The sequence below is a fragment of the Lepidochelys olivacea genome (assembly GCF_965140295.1).
Source record: "Lepidochelys olivacea isolate rLepOli2 genome assembly, chromosome: 9".
Taxonomy (NCBI): domain Eukaryota; kingdom Metazoa; phylum Chordata; order Testudines; family Cheloniidae; genus Lepidochelys; species Lepidochelys olivacea.
In genome coordinates, this window is record NC_140419.1 from 64,315,364 (window position 1) to 64,330,731 (window position 15,368).

Consider the following 15,368-nt stretch of genomic DNA (forward strand, 5'->3'; position numbering starts at 1 on the left):
GGATGGAGATACCACCTCCCTAGGTAATCCATCCCAGTACTTCACCACCCTCTTAGTGAAGCAGTTCCCCTTGAGTATCCAACCTTGACCTCCCCCACTGCAACTTGAGACCATTGCTCCTTGTTCTGTCATCTGCTACTGCTGAGGACAGCTGAGCGCCATCCTCTTTGGAACCCCCCTTCAGGTAGTTGAAGGCTGCTATCAAATCCCCCCCTCACTTTTCTCTGCAGACTAAATAACCCCAGTTCCCTCAGCCTCTCCTCATAAATCAAGAGGGGCTTTTCAAAACTTAATGTTTCAGTACACAGCAAACATAGCCTTGGTCTACACGAGGAGTTGAGGTTGAATTTAGCAGCGTTAAAATCTATTTAACCCTGCACCCGTCCACATGACGAAGCCCTTTTTTTCCCCGACTTAAAGGGCTCTTAAAAATCAATTTCTTTACTCCACCCCCGAAGGGGATTAGCGCTGAAATCGGCCTTGCCGGGGTTGAATTTGGGGTACTGTGGACACAATTAGACTGTATTGGCCTCCGGGAGCTATCCCAGAGTGCTCCATTGTGACCGCTCTGGACAGCGCTCTCAACTCAGATGCACTGGCCAGGCAGACAGGAAGAGGCCCGCGAACTTTTGAATTTCAATTTCCTGTTTGGCCAGCGTGGCAAGCTGCAGGTGACCATGCAGAGCTCATCAGCAATAGTGACCATGATGGAGTCCCAGAATCGCAAAAGAGCTCCAGCATGGACTGAGCGGGAGGAACGGGATCTGATCGCTGTATGGGGAGAGGAATCCGTGCTATCAGAACTACGTTCATTTTTGAAATGCCAAAACATTTGTCAAAATCTCCAGGGGATGAAGGACAGAGGCCACAACAGGGACTGGAAGCAGTGCCGTGGGAAACTTAAAGAGCTGAGGCAAGCCTACCAAAAAACCAGAGAGGCAAACGGCCGCTCCGGGTCAGAGCCCCAAACATACCGCTTCTATGATGAGCTGCTTGCCATTTTAGGGGCTTCAGCCACCATTACCCCAGCCGTGTTGTTTGACTCCTTCAATGGAGATGGAGGCAACACGGAAGCAGGTTTTGGGGACGAGGAAGAGGATGATGAGGAGGAGGAGGTTGTAGATAGCTCACAGCAAGCAAGCAGAGAAACCGGTTTTCCTGACAGTCAGAAACTGTTTCTCACCCTGGACCTGGAGCCAGTACCCCCGAAACCCACCCAAGGCTGCCTCCCGGACCCGCCAGGTGGAGAAGGGACCTCTGGTGAATGTACCTTTTAAAATACTATACATGGTTTAAAAGCAAGCATGTTTAAGGATTAATTTGCCCTGGCATTCGCGGCTTTCCTGGATGTACTCCCAAAGACTTTGCAAAAGGTTTCTGGGGAGGGAAGCCTTATTCCATCCACCATGGTAGGACACTTTACCACTCCAAGCCAGTAGCACGTACTCGGGAATCATTGTAGAACAAAGCATTGCAGTGTACGTTTCCTGGCGTTCAAACAACATCCGTTCTTTATCTCGCTGTGTTATCCTCAGGAGAGTGATATCATTCATGGTCACCTGGTTGAAATAGGGTGCTTTTCTTCAGGGGACACTCAGAGGTGCCCATTCCTGCTGGGCTGTTTGACTGTGGCTGAACAGAAATGTTCCCTGCTGTTAGCCATGGGGACGGGTGAGGGGCTAGCCACGTGGTGGAGGGAGGCAAAATGCGACCTTGGAACGAAAGCACATGTGTTGTGTATGTAATGTTAACAGCAAGGTTTACCGTGAAAGAGTGTACCCATTGTTCTATAAAATGTGTCTTTTTAAATACCACTGTCCCTTTTTTCCCCCCCTTCCACCAGCTGCATGTGTTTCAAGGATCACAGAATCTTCTCCTTCCCAGAGGCTAACGAAGATTAGGAGGCGAAAAAAAACGCACTCGCAATGAAATGTTCTGAGCTCATGCTGTCGTCCCACACTGACAGAGCACAGACGAATGTGTGGAGGCAGACAGTGTCAGAGTGCAGGAAAACACAAAACGACCGGGAGGAGTGGTGGCAGGCTGAAGAGAGGGCTGAAGCTGAAGGCAGCGTGATGAGAGGAGGCAGGATTCAATGCTGAGGCTGCTGGAGGATCAAACTCATATGCTCCAGCATATGGTTGAGCTGCAGGAAAGGCAGCAGGAGCACAGACTGCTGCTACAGCACCTGTGTAACCAACCGCCCTCCTCCAAGTTCCATAGCCTCCTCACCCAGACGCCCAAGAACACGGGCGGGGGGGCCTCCTGGCCACCCAGCCACTCTGCCCCAGAGGATTGCCCAAGCAACAGAAGGCTGGCATTCAATAAGTTTTAAAGTGCTGTGTGGCCTTGTCCTTCCCACCTCCACCACCCCTCCTGGTGCTTCTCTCTTCCACCACCCCTCCTGGGCTACCTTGGCAGTTATCCCCCTATATGTGTGATGAATGTGAAGCAACAATGACTTTATTGCCTCTGCAAGCGGTGATCAAAGGGAGGAGGGGAGGGTGGTTAGCTTACAGGGAAGTAGAGTGAACCAAGGGGAGGGGGGTTTCCATGAAGGAGAAACAAACAGAACTTTCACACCGTAGCCTGGCCGGTCATGAAACTGGTTTTCAAAGCTTCTCTGATGCTCACCGCGCCCTCCTGTGCTCTTCTAACCGCCCTGGTGTCTGCCTGCGCGTAACCAGCAGCCAGGCGATTTGCCTCAACCTCCCAGCCCGCCATAAATGTCTCCCCCTTACTCTCACAGATATTGTGGAGCGCACAGCAAGCAGTAATAACAGTGGGAATATTGGTTTCGCTGAGGTCTAACTGCATCAGTAAACTCCGCCAGCGTGCTTTTAAATGCACATTCTACCACCATTCTGCACTTGCTCAGCCTGTAGTTGAGCAGCTCCTGACTACCGTCCAGGCTGCCTGTGTATGGCTTCATGAGCCATGGCATTAAGGGGTAGGCTGGGTCCCCAAGGATAACTATAGGCATTTCAACATCCCCAACGGTTATTTTCTGGTCTGGGAATAAAGTCCCTTCCTGCAGCTTTTGAAGCAGACCAGAGTTCCTGAAGATGTGAGCGTCATGTACCTTTCCCGGCCATCCCACGTTGATGTTAATGAAACGTCCCTTGTGATCCACCAGTGCTTGCAGCACTATTGAAAAGTACCCCTTAGGGTTTGTGTACTCACCGGCTTGGTGCTCCGGTGCCAAGATAGGGATATGGGTTCCGTCTATGGCCCCACCACAGTTAGGGAATCCCATTGCAACAAAGCCATCCACTAGGACCTGCACATTTCCCAGGGTCACTACCCTTGATATCAGCAGATCTTTGATTGCATTGGTTACTTGCATTACAGCAGTCCCCACAGTAGATTTGCCTACTCCAAATTGATTCCCGACTGACCGGTAGCTGTCTGGCGTTGCAAGCTTCCACAGGGCTATTGCCACTCGCTTCTCAACTGTGAGGGCTGCTCTCATCTTGGTATTCTTGCACCTCAGGGCAGGGGAAAGCAAGTCAAAGGTCCATGAAAGTGCCCTTACACATGTGAAAGTTTCGCAGCCACTGGGAATTGTCCCAGACCTGCAACAATATGCGGTCCCACCAGTCTGTGCTTGTTTCCCCAAGCCCAGAATCGGCGATCCACCACATGAACCATTAGCACCATGATGCCCACATTGCCAGGGCCCCTGCTTTGAGAGAAGTCTGTGTCCATGTCCTCATCACTCTCATCACAGTGCTGACGTTGCCTACTTGCCTGGTTTCGCTTTTCCAGGTTCTGGTGCTGCATATACTGCTGGATAATTCGGGTGGTGTTTAATGTGCTCCTAATTGCCAAAGTGATCTGAGCGGGCTCCATGCTTGCCGTGGTATGGCGTCTGCACAGAAAAAAGGCGCGGAACGATTGTCTGCTGTTGCCCTGATGGAGGGAGGGGCGACTGACAACATGGCTTACAGGAAATTAAAATCAACAAAGGGGGTGGCTTTGCGAGAAACAGAATGGCCCCCTCAAGGATAGAACTCAAAACTGGGTTTAGCAGGCCGTTGATTTCATGGAGGGAGGGAGGAGAAAAAGAATACAAAACAAACCTGGTCTATTTCTTATTTTGAGCCACTTCATCTATCTTTATAGATCTTGCTGGCAGCAGACTGTGCAGTACGACTGCTAGCCATCGTCATCTCCTGGGTGCTTGGCAGAAGACGGTGCAGTATGACTGCTGGCCATCGTCTTCTGCTGGCTGCAGATTAAAAGACAGTGCACTGCCGGTAGGACTGAATCGCCATGAGACGAAACTTAAAAGGGAAATGACCTGGCTGAATCACTCCCATGTTTGCCCATACGCCCCTGACCTCATCGAGGTTGGTTAAAAGAGCACCTTGGACTACATTGACGACTGCTACCAGTCATACTGCACTGTCTGCTGCCAAAATGCAGTACCGTGTCTGCCAGCACCCAGGAGACATACAGTGACGGTTAGCTGAGCGGGCTCCATGTTTGCTGTGGTATGGCGTCTGCACAGGTAACTAAAGAAAAAAGGCGCAAAACGATTGTCTGCCCCTGCTTTCACGGAGGGAGGGAGGGAAGGGGGGGGGGCCTGATGATATGTACCCAGAACCACCTGTGACAATGTTTTAGCCCCATCAGGCACTGGGATTTCTACCCAGAATTCAAATGGGCAGCGGAGACAGTAGGAACTGTGGGATAGCTAACCACAGTGCAACGCTCCGGAAGTTGATGGTTGCCTCAGTACTGTGGACACACTCCGCCAATTACATGCACTTAGAGCGTTTGTGTGGGGACACACACAATTGACTGTATAAAAACGCTTTCTACAAAACCGACTTCTATAAATTCGACCTCATTTCGTAGTGTAGACATACCCCATAGGTGTAGCAGTTTTACTGTTTAAAAAGCTACGAGCGAGAGGAGCTAGGCAGCATTTTTCAAACTATGGGTGAGGACCCCAAAGTGGATCATGACTCTGTTTTAATGGTGTTGCCAGGGCTGGTGTTAGACTCCCTGGGGCCCAGGGCCAAAGCCTGAGCCCAGATTATAGGCCCCCTGCCTGGGGCTGAAGCCCTTAAGCTTCAGCTTTGGCCCCCCTGCCCAGGGCGGCAGGGCTTAGGCTTTGGTCCCCGCTCCCGGGGCCGTGTAGTAATTTTTGTTGTCAGAAGGGGGTCGTGGTGCAATGAAATTTGAGAATGCCTGAGCTAGAGGGAAGGCTTTGGTGGGTAGGAGAGTAAATTCCATGTGTTCCAAGGCACCCAGACAAAAGCACAATCCTCTATGAAGATTGAAGGTGTGCAATGGTGAACTTCCTAACAGGTGGGTTGAGTCTCAGTGGAGATGCTTGTTAGGACAAATGTCAAGGAGATGATCCCAAAAGTAGCCAGGGAATACAACCAGGGCTTTAAAAAGCAGTAGGGCCACCACTGTCAAGGAGATGATCCCAAAAGTAGCCAGGGAATACAACCAGGGCTTTAAAAAGCAGTAGGGCCACCACTGTCAATCACCCACTCGGTAGGCACCCAGTGTGCCGAGAAAGCACAGGGGAGAAGCTACTAGTCAACAGAACTCAAGCAACGTCCAAACTGCTGTTACACCACATGGTTATCCTGTTAAGATAGTTGTCCTTTCACAAAGTCTCCATGGCAGGCTGGCCTAAAGGCCTCTGCCACAGAGCACAATGTGACAGGGACTTTGCACCACTCTGCAGCCAGCCGCTGGTTGAAGAGCAGTGCCCAATGTGACAAGAGGATCTGGACTAGACATGGGGAAGGGGCAAGTGCTGGGGTAAGTGGGGAAAACCCCAGGGATCCAGGAGGTGCATGCAGGGTCTGGCTTGGGTGGCTGGAACATTGTAAATGTACATGGGAGCTTTACTAGCGTGTCTGTACAGTGCCTTGCACGATGGGGTGATGAATGTGGGTTGTCCCTAGGAACTTTGTGACCAATATGCTTATTAAATAAACAATAGAGGGAAAAAAAAAACAATCAATCTATGGGCCCTGCCCCAAAAAGTAACAAAAAAAAAAAAAAGAATGAAAAGCAGGAGGGGAGCAGTTCTGGTAAAGGAGTGTATGAAGACCAACCCAGGAAGGATTCAAGAAACATATTTCTCCAGCCAAGAGAGTTTTGCTGTGGATTTATTTTAAACAGCTCAATTCTTTTTCCCTAGAGAAAATCATCATCATCAGATGGGTACTGGGGCTCTAGCCACAGGCCCCCACCCCCCACCCCACCCCCAGCAGCTGCTCTTTTGAAGCTAGAAACCTCACAGAACAAGCCACACTGGCTGGGTGCAGCAGGAAGTCAAGCAGAGAGAGGTGCTCTCCATGGGGCTGCAAGAGGGGGAGAATAAATGCTGGGGAGAAAAGCACCCGAGTTCCACTCCCAGCTCTGCCGCTGACTTGCTGAGCGACCTTGGATATGTCAGTCTCCCCACACCTCCATTCCCCCATCTGCACCAGGGAGATCACACCAAATTCATTCATGTTTGTGGTGCAGTCAGCTCTCTCCAGGGCGGGAGTGGAGGGGAAGCACAAAGATTATGTGGGCTCCCCAGCTCACACAGCCACAGGGGAGGCAGCATAGCTAAGCTGATAGAGCACTGGGTTGGGACTCAGGAGAACTGGGGTCTATTTCCCAGCTCTGCCTGAGTGGCCTTCAGCAAGTCACTTCCCCGTTCTATGCCTCAGTTTCCCCTCTGTAATATGGGGATAATGACACTGCCCCCTCTTTGTTAAGCTTTTTGGATGTAAAGCACTGCATCAGAGCCTGGTGTCAGAGAAGGCATTAATGGCCAAAGAGGATTTTAGCTGGGAAGAAAACATGCAGCACGGCTTGGCTCAAAAGCCTCCCCCAGTTTTTGTTCTCTTTATAGGTTCGGCGGCAGCAGGGAGAGGGAAGGACTGAGAAGCAGGCCAGCAGCTAGGCTATTTCCATCGCGGGGTGGTGGGGGGAGGGATGAGACAGAATCCAATCAGAGCCACATCTCAGACCAATCCCTCTTCTCAGTCATCCTGGCTACCTCCCACCACACACCCTGTCCCCACTAGCCGGTCCCCTGCTAGATCAGGATTTCCGTAGCAATGGCTGCGGTTCCCCAGGGAGCCCAGCAGGGGCGCCGAGGGGCTCAGAACCTCAGAGAGGAAAAGAACCACCCGAAGGATGGCAAGGGGAGCGGAGGCACCAAAAGGGAGATGAGGTCAGAGGAGGAAGCTTCAGGAACACAAGTGAACACACTGGGGCCCAGCCTTGTTGATGGCAGTATGCCCCCAGTCTATTTTTAGTAGCATTGCCCTGATTTTCTGCCCAGTCACCCATTCGCTTGCCTTCTGAATCCACCACGGCACCAAAGCCTTCGGCTCTGTGTGGGATCTGAGATACACAAGCTCCTCCCCACCCTGTCCTGACACCCACAGAGGTGTCGGGCAATGGATGGCACTGCACCACCCTGCAGAGATGCCAACTTCTCCTTGTGACAGTCCCCTCCGATCCCTTTGCCCTCACAGGCTGGGCAGACAGCCCCCAAAACCAACATGCAGGTAGCACAATCAGAGAGTCCAGAGGCTTGGCTCTGAAGATGTTCCTGAGAGTTTGCTCGGCCCAAGGCTGGCCTCAGATAGGAGGGATGCATGGTCCCCTACGGCTGAGTAAAGGGGCTCTGCTGAGCCAGGCATGGGAGTTTCAAATAGTTATCATCCGGCTTCAGGGGCTGATCACTTTAAAAATGTGTCTAGAGGGTCATTAAATCTAACTGGAAAAATATATCAGCCAGGCAGTTGCTCTCGACAGCCTGCTGCATAGGGGAAAAGGGCCATATCCTGGCCCATACGCCCAGGGCCTTTGTGCCACTTGGATGGTCCAAAGAGCACAGGGTCATTGGGGATTGCCCTGATGTCAGGGGAATCCCAGGGTGCTGTAAAACCCCGTAGCCAGGTCTATGTGCCCCATTCCTTTGCAAACATAGGGGACACCCTGGGTGGGCTGGGATAGCATGGAGCCAGAGTACAATGCGCTGCATCCATTCTCAGCTGGCAGAGGAGACTAAATGGCTTCATGCAGAGCCGCCCTCATGCTGCTCTAAGTCATACTGGTGGCTGATTCAGCCCCCAGGGCTGAGGCTCAACAGAGCTAACAGAGACCTTAGAGCCACTCCCCACCCTGACCGTCACTCAAGGTTCTGCACTGAGCACAGCTCAACCAGGCCCAGAGATCTGGCCCAAAGAATCTATCGCAGGAGACTTTCAAAGCCATCAGAGGGCAAGTTTTTATTATTTGCACTACAGTTGCACTTGGAGGCCCCCTCCCGCCCCAAAAATCAAGAATCAGGGTTTCTTTGCAGTAGGTGCTGTACAAATAGTATAACAAGCAATCCCTGCCCCAGAGCTCACAACCAGGGTTATGAGAAAGCACAGCAGGTGAAAGAAAGGAGAGGGTGGGGTGGAAGGACCAGGTGACTGCGAAGCAACCCATTTCCATCATGATCAGCAGTCTCCCTTTGCCACCTGCCTCAGTCAGTCAGTTCTCTCTTCATTAAATCAAGTCAAATCTTTACTTAAATAAAAAAAATAGAAACTTATCTGACATCAACTGCTAGAATATCCTGCTTTCAAGTGTACGCTCAAGAGAGCTGCGTTCCCCCAGGTCTGTTCCACAGTGTCAAAGTGGGGGCTTCTCCCGACAAGTGTCAGTTCAATGGCATCCTCAACTGAGTTGTTCCTTGAAGCCCCATTAGAAGAACAAGAGAACATAAGAATGGCCATATGGGTCAGACCAAAGGTCCAGCTAGCCCAGTATCCTGTCTTCCGACAGTGGCCAATGCCAGGTGTCCCAGAGGGAATGAACAGAACAGGCCATTGAGTGATCCATCCCCAGTCATCCAATCCCAGCTTCTGGTAGTCAGAGGCTAAGGAGACCCAGAGCCTGGGATGATGTCCCTGACCATCTTGGCTAACAGTCATTGATGGCCCTATCCTCCATGAACTGAGCCAATTCTTTTTTGAACCCAGTTATACTTTTGGCCTTCACAGCAACCCCTGGCAACAAGTTCCACAGGTTGACTGTGTGTTGGGTGAAGAAATACTTCCTTACGTTTGTTTTAAACCTGCTGCCTATTAGTGTCATTGGGTGACCCCTGGTTCTTGTGTTACGGGGTAAACACTTCCTTATTTATTTTCTTCACCCCGTTGATGATTTTATAGACTCTGTCATATTCCCCCCTCCCACCTTAGTCGTCTCTTTTCCAAGCTGAGAAGACCCAATCCTTTTAATCTCTCCCTGTGGAAGCTGTTCCTAATGTGCCTAATCATTTTTGTTGCCCTTCTCTGTACCTTTTCCAATTCTAATATCTTTTTTGATATGGGATGACCAGACCTGCACATAGTGTGGGCATTCCATGGATTTACATAGTGGCATCAGGGCACTCCAGAAAAGCAGTTGCTGAACTTTATGCATATGATTAAGTCCATTCACAGATTGTTATGCCGGAGGTCAGAACAGATAAACGATCCTTGTTGGCCTAACAAAGGCCAAGAGAGAGTCACTGTATCAAAGACCTTACAATATTACGCAAGATGGGGGAGGGGGGAACTGAGGCATGGCGAGGGGAAGTGACATGCCCAGGATAATCCAGCAAACTAGTGGCAGAGACAGGAATAGAAGCCACATTTTAGGAGTCCCAGTCCACTAAACCGCTTTTTATCTGCGGTATTGAATCAGGGCCTGAATGCAGATGCTAAAGCAGTGACAGGCACTTCTAAAAAACCTGTTACAAGCTTTAACAGCATGTACCCCACACTGCTATCCCAGAACGGTCTGCAGAGCACATCCTTAAACTAGCTCTGTCCTCTCTTCCATCCCAGCCCCCCAAATCCTGAAAAAATAGAAGTATCTTGCAGCGAGCCTTGGAGATCAGTAGATCTAGGCCAGGGGTGGGCGAACTACAGCCCACACAGGCCGGATCTGGTCCATCAGGGCTTTGGATCTGGCCCGCAGGATTACCAACCCCGTGGTGCTGCGGGGCCAAGGCAGGCTCCCTGCCTGCCCTGGCCCCGCACCACTCCCGGAAGCGGCTGGCACCACGTCCCCGTGGCCCCTGAGGGAGAGGGGGCACAGAGGCTCAGCGTGCTGCCCTTGCCTGCAGGCACCGTCCCCCGCAGCTCCTGTTGGCCAGGAACAGGAAACCACATCCAATGGGAGCTTCGGGGGAGGTACCCGCAGGCAAGGGCAGCACACGGAGTCCTCTGCCCTTCCATCCCCTAGGGGCCGCAGGGACATCGTGCCAGCCACTTCCAGGAGTGAGCCAGAGCCGGCAGGGAGACTGCCTTAGCCCCGCTGCATGCCACTGCCACCCTGGAGTGGCTCAAGATAAGCAGCACCATGCCGAAGCCCAAACTGTGAACCCCTCCGCTCTCCAGCCCCCTGCCCTGAGCCCCCTGCCACACCCCACAGCCCTCCTGCCCCCCAACCCCCTGCCGTGAGTCCCTGGTACACCCCGTACCCCAAATCCTTGCCCTGAGCCCCTTCCTGCACACCACACCCGCACCCCAACCCCCTGCCCCAGTCCTACATTCATGGCTCTGGATGCCATTTCCCCACTCAAATGTGGCCCTCAGGCCAAAAAGTTTGCCCACCCCTGATCTAGGCCCTGGTAGACCAAGAGACAAAGTAAATGCCAGAGTCAATGAACCCTCACAGAGAGGCCCTTTCTCCAGACCCCTAGCTCACTGGTCACAACTGTAGTGTATGCAATCTATGGTCTTTTCCTTCAGGTTTTTGCTGTGTTATAAAGCAATGTGGGTCATTAGAAAACTCGACATTAAAAGAAGCCATGCTCAATTCCTGCACAGTGGAAGATCTATTCGTTTTCTAATCACCAATGGAAATATCACAGCTTTTAAAGAGCTCAGGGACCAGAGGGGAATGAGGACGTAGGCCCCAAGGAGAGTCAGACTAATAAGACTAAAAATTCAGCTGTCAAAATACATGAGAATGAAGGGCTCAAGCAGATGGATTTCCTTCTTTAAAAAAAAATAAAATAAAAACTACACAAAAAACAAACAAAAAAACCAAACACCACACAATCACCTTTCTTCAGGGCTTTATTTGCAGCCGCAGAACGAGCCCATCACATCAGCAGAACAGGAGTGGCTTTTGGGCTGATTCTCTGCATTTTAAGCATCAAAAGTCAGAGAAAGTTTCTGACTCAGCCAACCCTTCCTGAGGGGGGCACTCAGGAGCCCCTTGTCTGGAGGGAACCACCTGCCCTTATTCCATGAAAAGCTTCACCAGGTACTGTGACCCCACAAGTGCTGGATGGGGGTTTAAATGTGCATTAAGGACCCTGTGGAATATCTGCCCTTCTCCTCTGAAGACATAAGGTCTAATCCTGTTCAAGTCACACATGGAAGTGACTTCGTTGGCCTCAGTTTTGTCAATCTTACTGTAAAGAGAGGACCGGAACACTAGGCAACACCCATTGCTGGAATGTAGGGTGCTGCAGAGCAAGGGTGAAGGGGCACTGGCAGAGCTGCATGGAGAGCCCAGGGATGAACCAGAGGTGCTGAAGGTTTGGGACTGAGATGGATAGGCAGAGCGAGTGGGTGGGTGGGACCGGAATGGCAGGGAGGGCTGAGATGCATGAATGGAGCTGTGAGTGCCTAGTAGGGGGATGGCAGGAGGCACTGACTGCAGATTTAGGCTAGAGGTGCATTGGCAGAGCTGGGGGACAGGAAGTGCTGAGGAGCATTTCAGATCCCACACACACACACAGAGCTTTGATCCAAACACTGACCTTATTAGGCACTGGCAAGGGGACAGTGCATTGCTAACAGATCCATTCTTTGGATCAGATGTTAAAAAAAATTGAGATCACTTCGGGCTCCCTGTACTGGGAAGGTGTCATGTGCTTCACACAGAGAGTAAAGGATGACCAGCGTTTTGTGCTCAGTCTCATTAAACCCTCCATGAGCTGTGGCAGTTGGGTAGGAGCTATTATGGATTGCTTAACAGGCCACGTTCTGAGCCAGCGGGGGTAGAAGTAACTTTCCTGACATCTGCCTACACCAGATTGGAATTTGATCCAGCGACTGCTATGTTTGCTTGCACAGTGACTGCATTCCCACAGGTAACCCGTCCCTGCAGAAAGCACTCCAGGACACCTCAAGTAGCAGAGGTGTTATCGGAAACAAGTGCATTGTCCTGCTTAATGAATCAAGCTCTGCCCTTAGTGCCAAAGGCTTCTGGGAGCAGCCTGGCTTGCAGCATGGCATCGGGCCAAGGAAGGAAAAGCAGGTGGGCTCCATGTGCGAGGAGGCGAGCAACACATACAGCGATAGCAGGGGCAGAGTAGAGAATGAGCTCTACTGACATCCACAAGAGGGGGCCTTGTAATATCACAAGCAGCAAGAGCTGAGCTCCAGCCATGAGGAACAGGAGGGCTGGCTTTGCCCTGTTAGGCTGGTATATGTATCACATACTCTTCAGTGTGTGTGTGATTACATATGCCAGCCTAATACAAATCAGAGGGGAAACCCCCACTTCCAAAAACAGAACTCATTTAATTTTCCCTACAGAAAACAACAACGAAGCCCTAGCTGGGAGGGAAACAGCCCAAGGTAAACTGCACCAGGCTTATGCCGAAATCAAGAGGCAGAACTCGTCAGGAGAGAGATTTGTTTCCAGTTCGCCTTACGAGGCAGCCAATCACCCCTGCCCCAAGATAAACAATCATTCCTCCCCAGTCCTGATCCTGTCCCTGGAACATAGGGAAGCTCTGTAAACACACTTCTCCCTGCAAGTCACAGGCATACATACCTGATATTCTTAACCTTGGTTTTCTGAGTTTTTTTTAAAAATACAACAATAATTTTTATGGAACTCTGAACAGCCTTCTATCAGGTCAAGCTTCAGCAGGGTATGGTACATGCAGATGTAAACTTCTCATTCTACGATTTCTTACTGTCCCTTTGTACATGACAACAGCTGTAAACCCCTTTGTACAAATTCTGCAATTATTTTTGTTCTTCCCAAAATCTTTTTTCAAGGAGAACTTTGGGTGATGCAGATTAAAAGGGAAAAAGTGTGATCTGTTTTTATTTTAGCAAGAGCTCTTTAAAAACAATATTTTGGAAAAGAAAATATCGTTTTCACTTCCAAGTCAACATGAGTGAAAAATGGACATTTTGCAAATTAAATTTTAATTAAACAAACCAAACAAACTAAAAAAAAATAAAAGTAAAGTCAAGAAAGCTAAGCCAGGAGCCTGATGTCTTTGTCAGGCCACAGCTAGGAAGAGAGAGAAGCTGGAATCGTTCACGTAGTTAGCCCAGGCAAGTCCAGAGTGAATTGCTCCAGAAAGGAAACTAAAACTTTGCTATGTTGTGCACCCTCTCTAAAGCCACAAACCCACCATCCCCCTTTGCTCTAGCCAACTTTGTTCCCCTTTCAGCTGATTAGCTTCATGGTATTCTTGTGTTATTTCCAGTTTATTAATGAAACTTACTAACCTGTAAACAACTCTTCTTCCGGTCCCTTGCAATCAGCTGTACGGTGATGTCAACCCCAGAAGTCCTGATCCCTCCCATTTTGGCAGTTTAGGCTCCAGAAAAGCTGTGGGATTGGCTGAATGATACAGCTGTCCTTCACTCTTTTAAAGAGACAGAAGGACCGGTTAATGAGACATGGCAGGTGGCTAATTAGCACCTGTCTTCTTGTCTGTGGGAGTTAGAAATCCACTTACCTTGTTACGCACACAATATGTTCGGCATTTTCCCTCAAGCCTCCTGGCTGGAGCGTTTCATCCAGCACTAATCCCTGACATGGCAAACAGCTAACTCTTAGTGGCTGTGTGACGCTTTGCTTTTCTACATGACTTTGCTTCTGAGGACCTCCAAGCATTTTACAAACACTAATGACTTCAACCTGTCAGGGAGAGGTAAGTAGCTACCATCTGGCAGACTTGGTAACATGACTGGTCTAAGATCATTTCACCAAGGCAGAGCCAGGAATAGAAGTAAAATCCTCAAGCTTTAACCACTAGACTGTTCTCCCTCCCATAAGGGCCCTAAGACAATGCTCTTCTGCCATTCCCAGGAAACTTCTTTCAATTCTTTGTAAGGAAGTTATTAGTTTTACTGCCATAGTGTTTAAAAGCTCTAGTCCTGGATCAGGACTCCATTGTGCTGGATACTGTACAAACAGAACAGAGAGCTTCCGATCTACGTATTAGTGTGAACACAGGATTGTGAAAAATTCCTCTGCTCCAACTGTGTTTTCCCCATCTGAAGTTACAATCCCCTGAGTGACATTTTAAGGTGCTTTCCATCTACAACACCCTGGCTGCCCATGAGGCTGCTCCACCCTCACAGCCGGGTGTTCCTGCTGACAGTCACTAGATTTGCACTCTGGGGGACTGGAAGTGGGACAATGGCAGTGGAGGGCTCTCTGCTCTAGAACTCAGTCCCCAGATAGATTGGGACCATGCACTTGGTAGAGGGGCAGCGGTGTAAGAGAAACATGCTTTCTGGGGTTTTGATGGGGCTGGTGTCTCAGCTCTGTACTGTATCACTGCGCTATTACCGGGGCGCCTGGCTGTTAATCTCCCCCCATCCTCCACTCCACAAACTATCTGCCATTCAATGGAAATCCTTCTCAGTAACACTATGGTTTTGTTATTAAAAACGTGACATGGTCAGGTTAAAATATGTATTTTTGAAAACGTGATTGAGCTCTCTGAGCACCTATGCTCAATGGCATGCTACAGCGTGGAAACTGAAGAACGTTACCCGCTAATTTCCTTTGCCCCATTTATTGCGGTTGTTTATTTTTGCATCTTTTACTCTGGACAATGTACACTGCCCGGTTTCAGTGGTGCATCTCTAGTCAGTTTTACTTTGAGACGCTCCAGCTGGGGCATGTCCTTATGTGGGCTGCAGGCATGGCACGGAAAAGTTTAAATCCAGACAAAAACCCACGTGCCAGGCCTAAGTGTCCTCAGAGAGTCTTAGCAAAAGAAGGAGCCACCATCAACACCACATCAACCTGTCGAGGGTTACTGCCTGCTAAGTGGTATGAGATGATGCAAAAGTATGGCCGGTTTTAAGGAGTTCTGAATCACCTTCCTGGAGCCATGGGCTTGAGATTCAATTCCTGGCCATAGAGTTCGGTCACAAAAGGGCTTAAGATAAACCCCAAGTTGCCTCCGTCCTGCTGTTTATGGGGGAGATTCTCAAAGATGCCTAAGCAACTTGGGAGCATAAGTCCCACCAAAAGTCAATGGGACTTAATGCTCCTGAATGCTTTGTAGGTCCTTGTGGAAATCTCACCCCACATCACCACTGCAGACATTTAATCAACCTTAGCCTGGGCCA

At 50.1% G+C, this 15,368-nt stretch overlaps 1 protein-coding gene across 2 annotated transcripts in view; it reads right to left on the bottom strand.

The window, feature by feature from the left end:
• Positions 1-13,572, bottom strand: part of LOC311525818 (mitochondrial fission factor-like) — a 28,934-nt gene extending 15,362 nt beyond the window's left edge. For both annotated transcript variants that reach the window (XM_084638212.1, XM_084638211.1), the window contains exon 1: positions 13,506-13,572. The gene's annotated coding sequence lies outside the window, so the exon portion shown is untranslated. The remainder of the gene's footprint in view (positions 1-13,505) is intronic.
• Between the last annotated feature and the right edge of the window lie 1,796 nt (positions 13,573-15,368).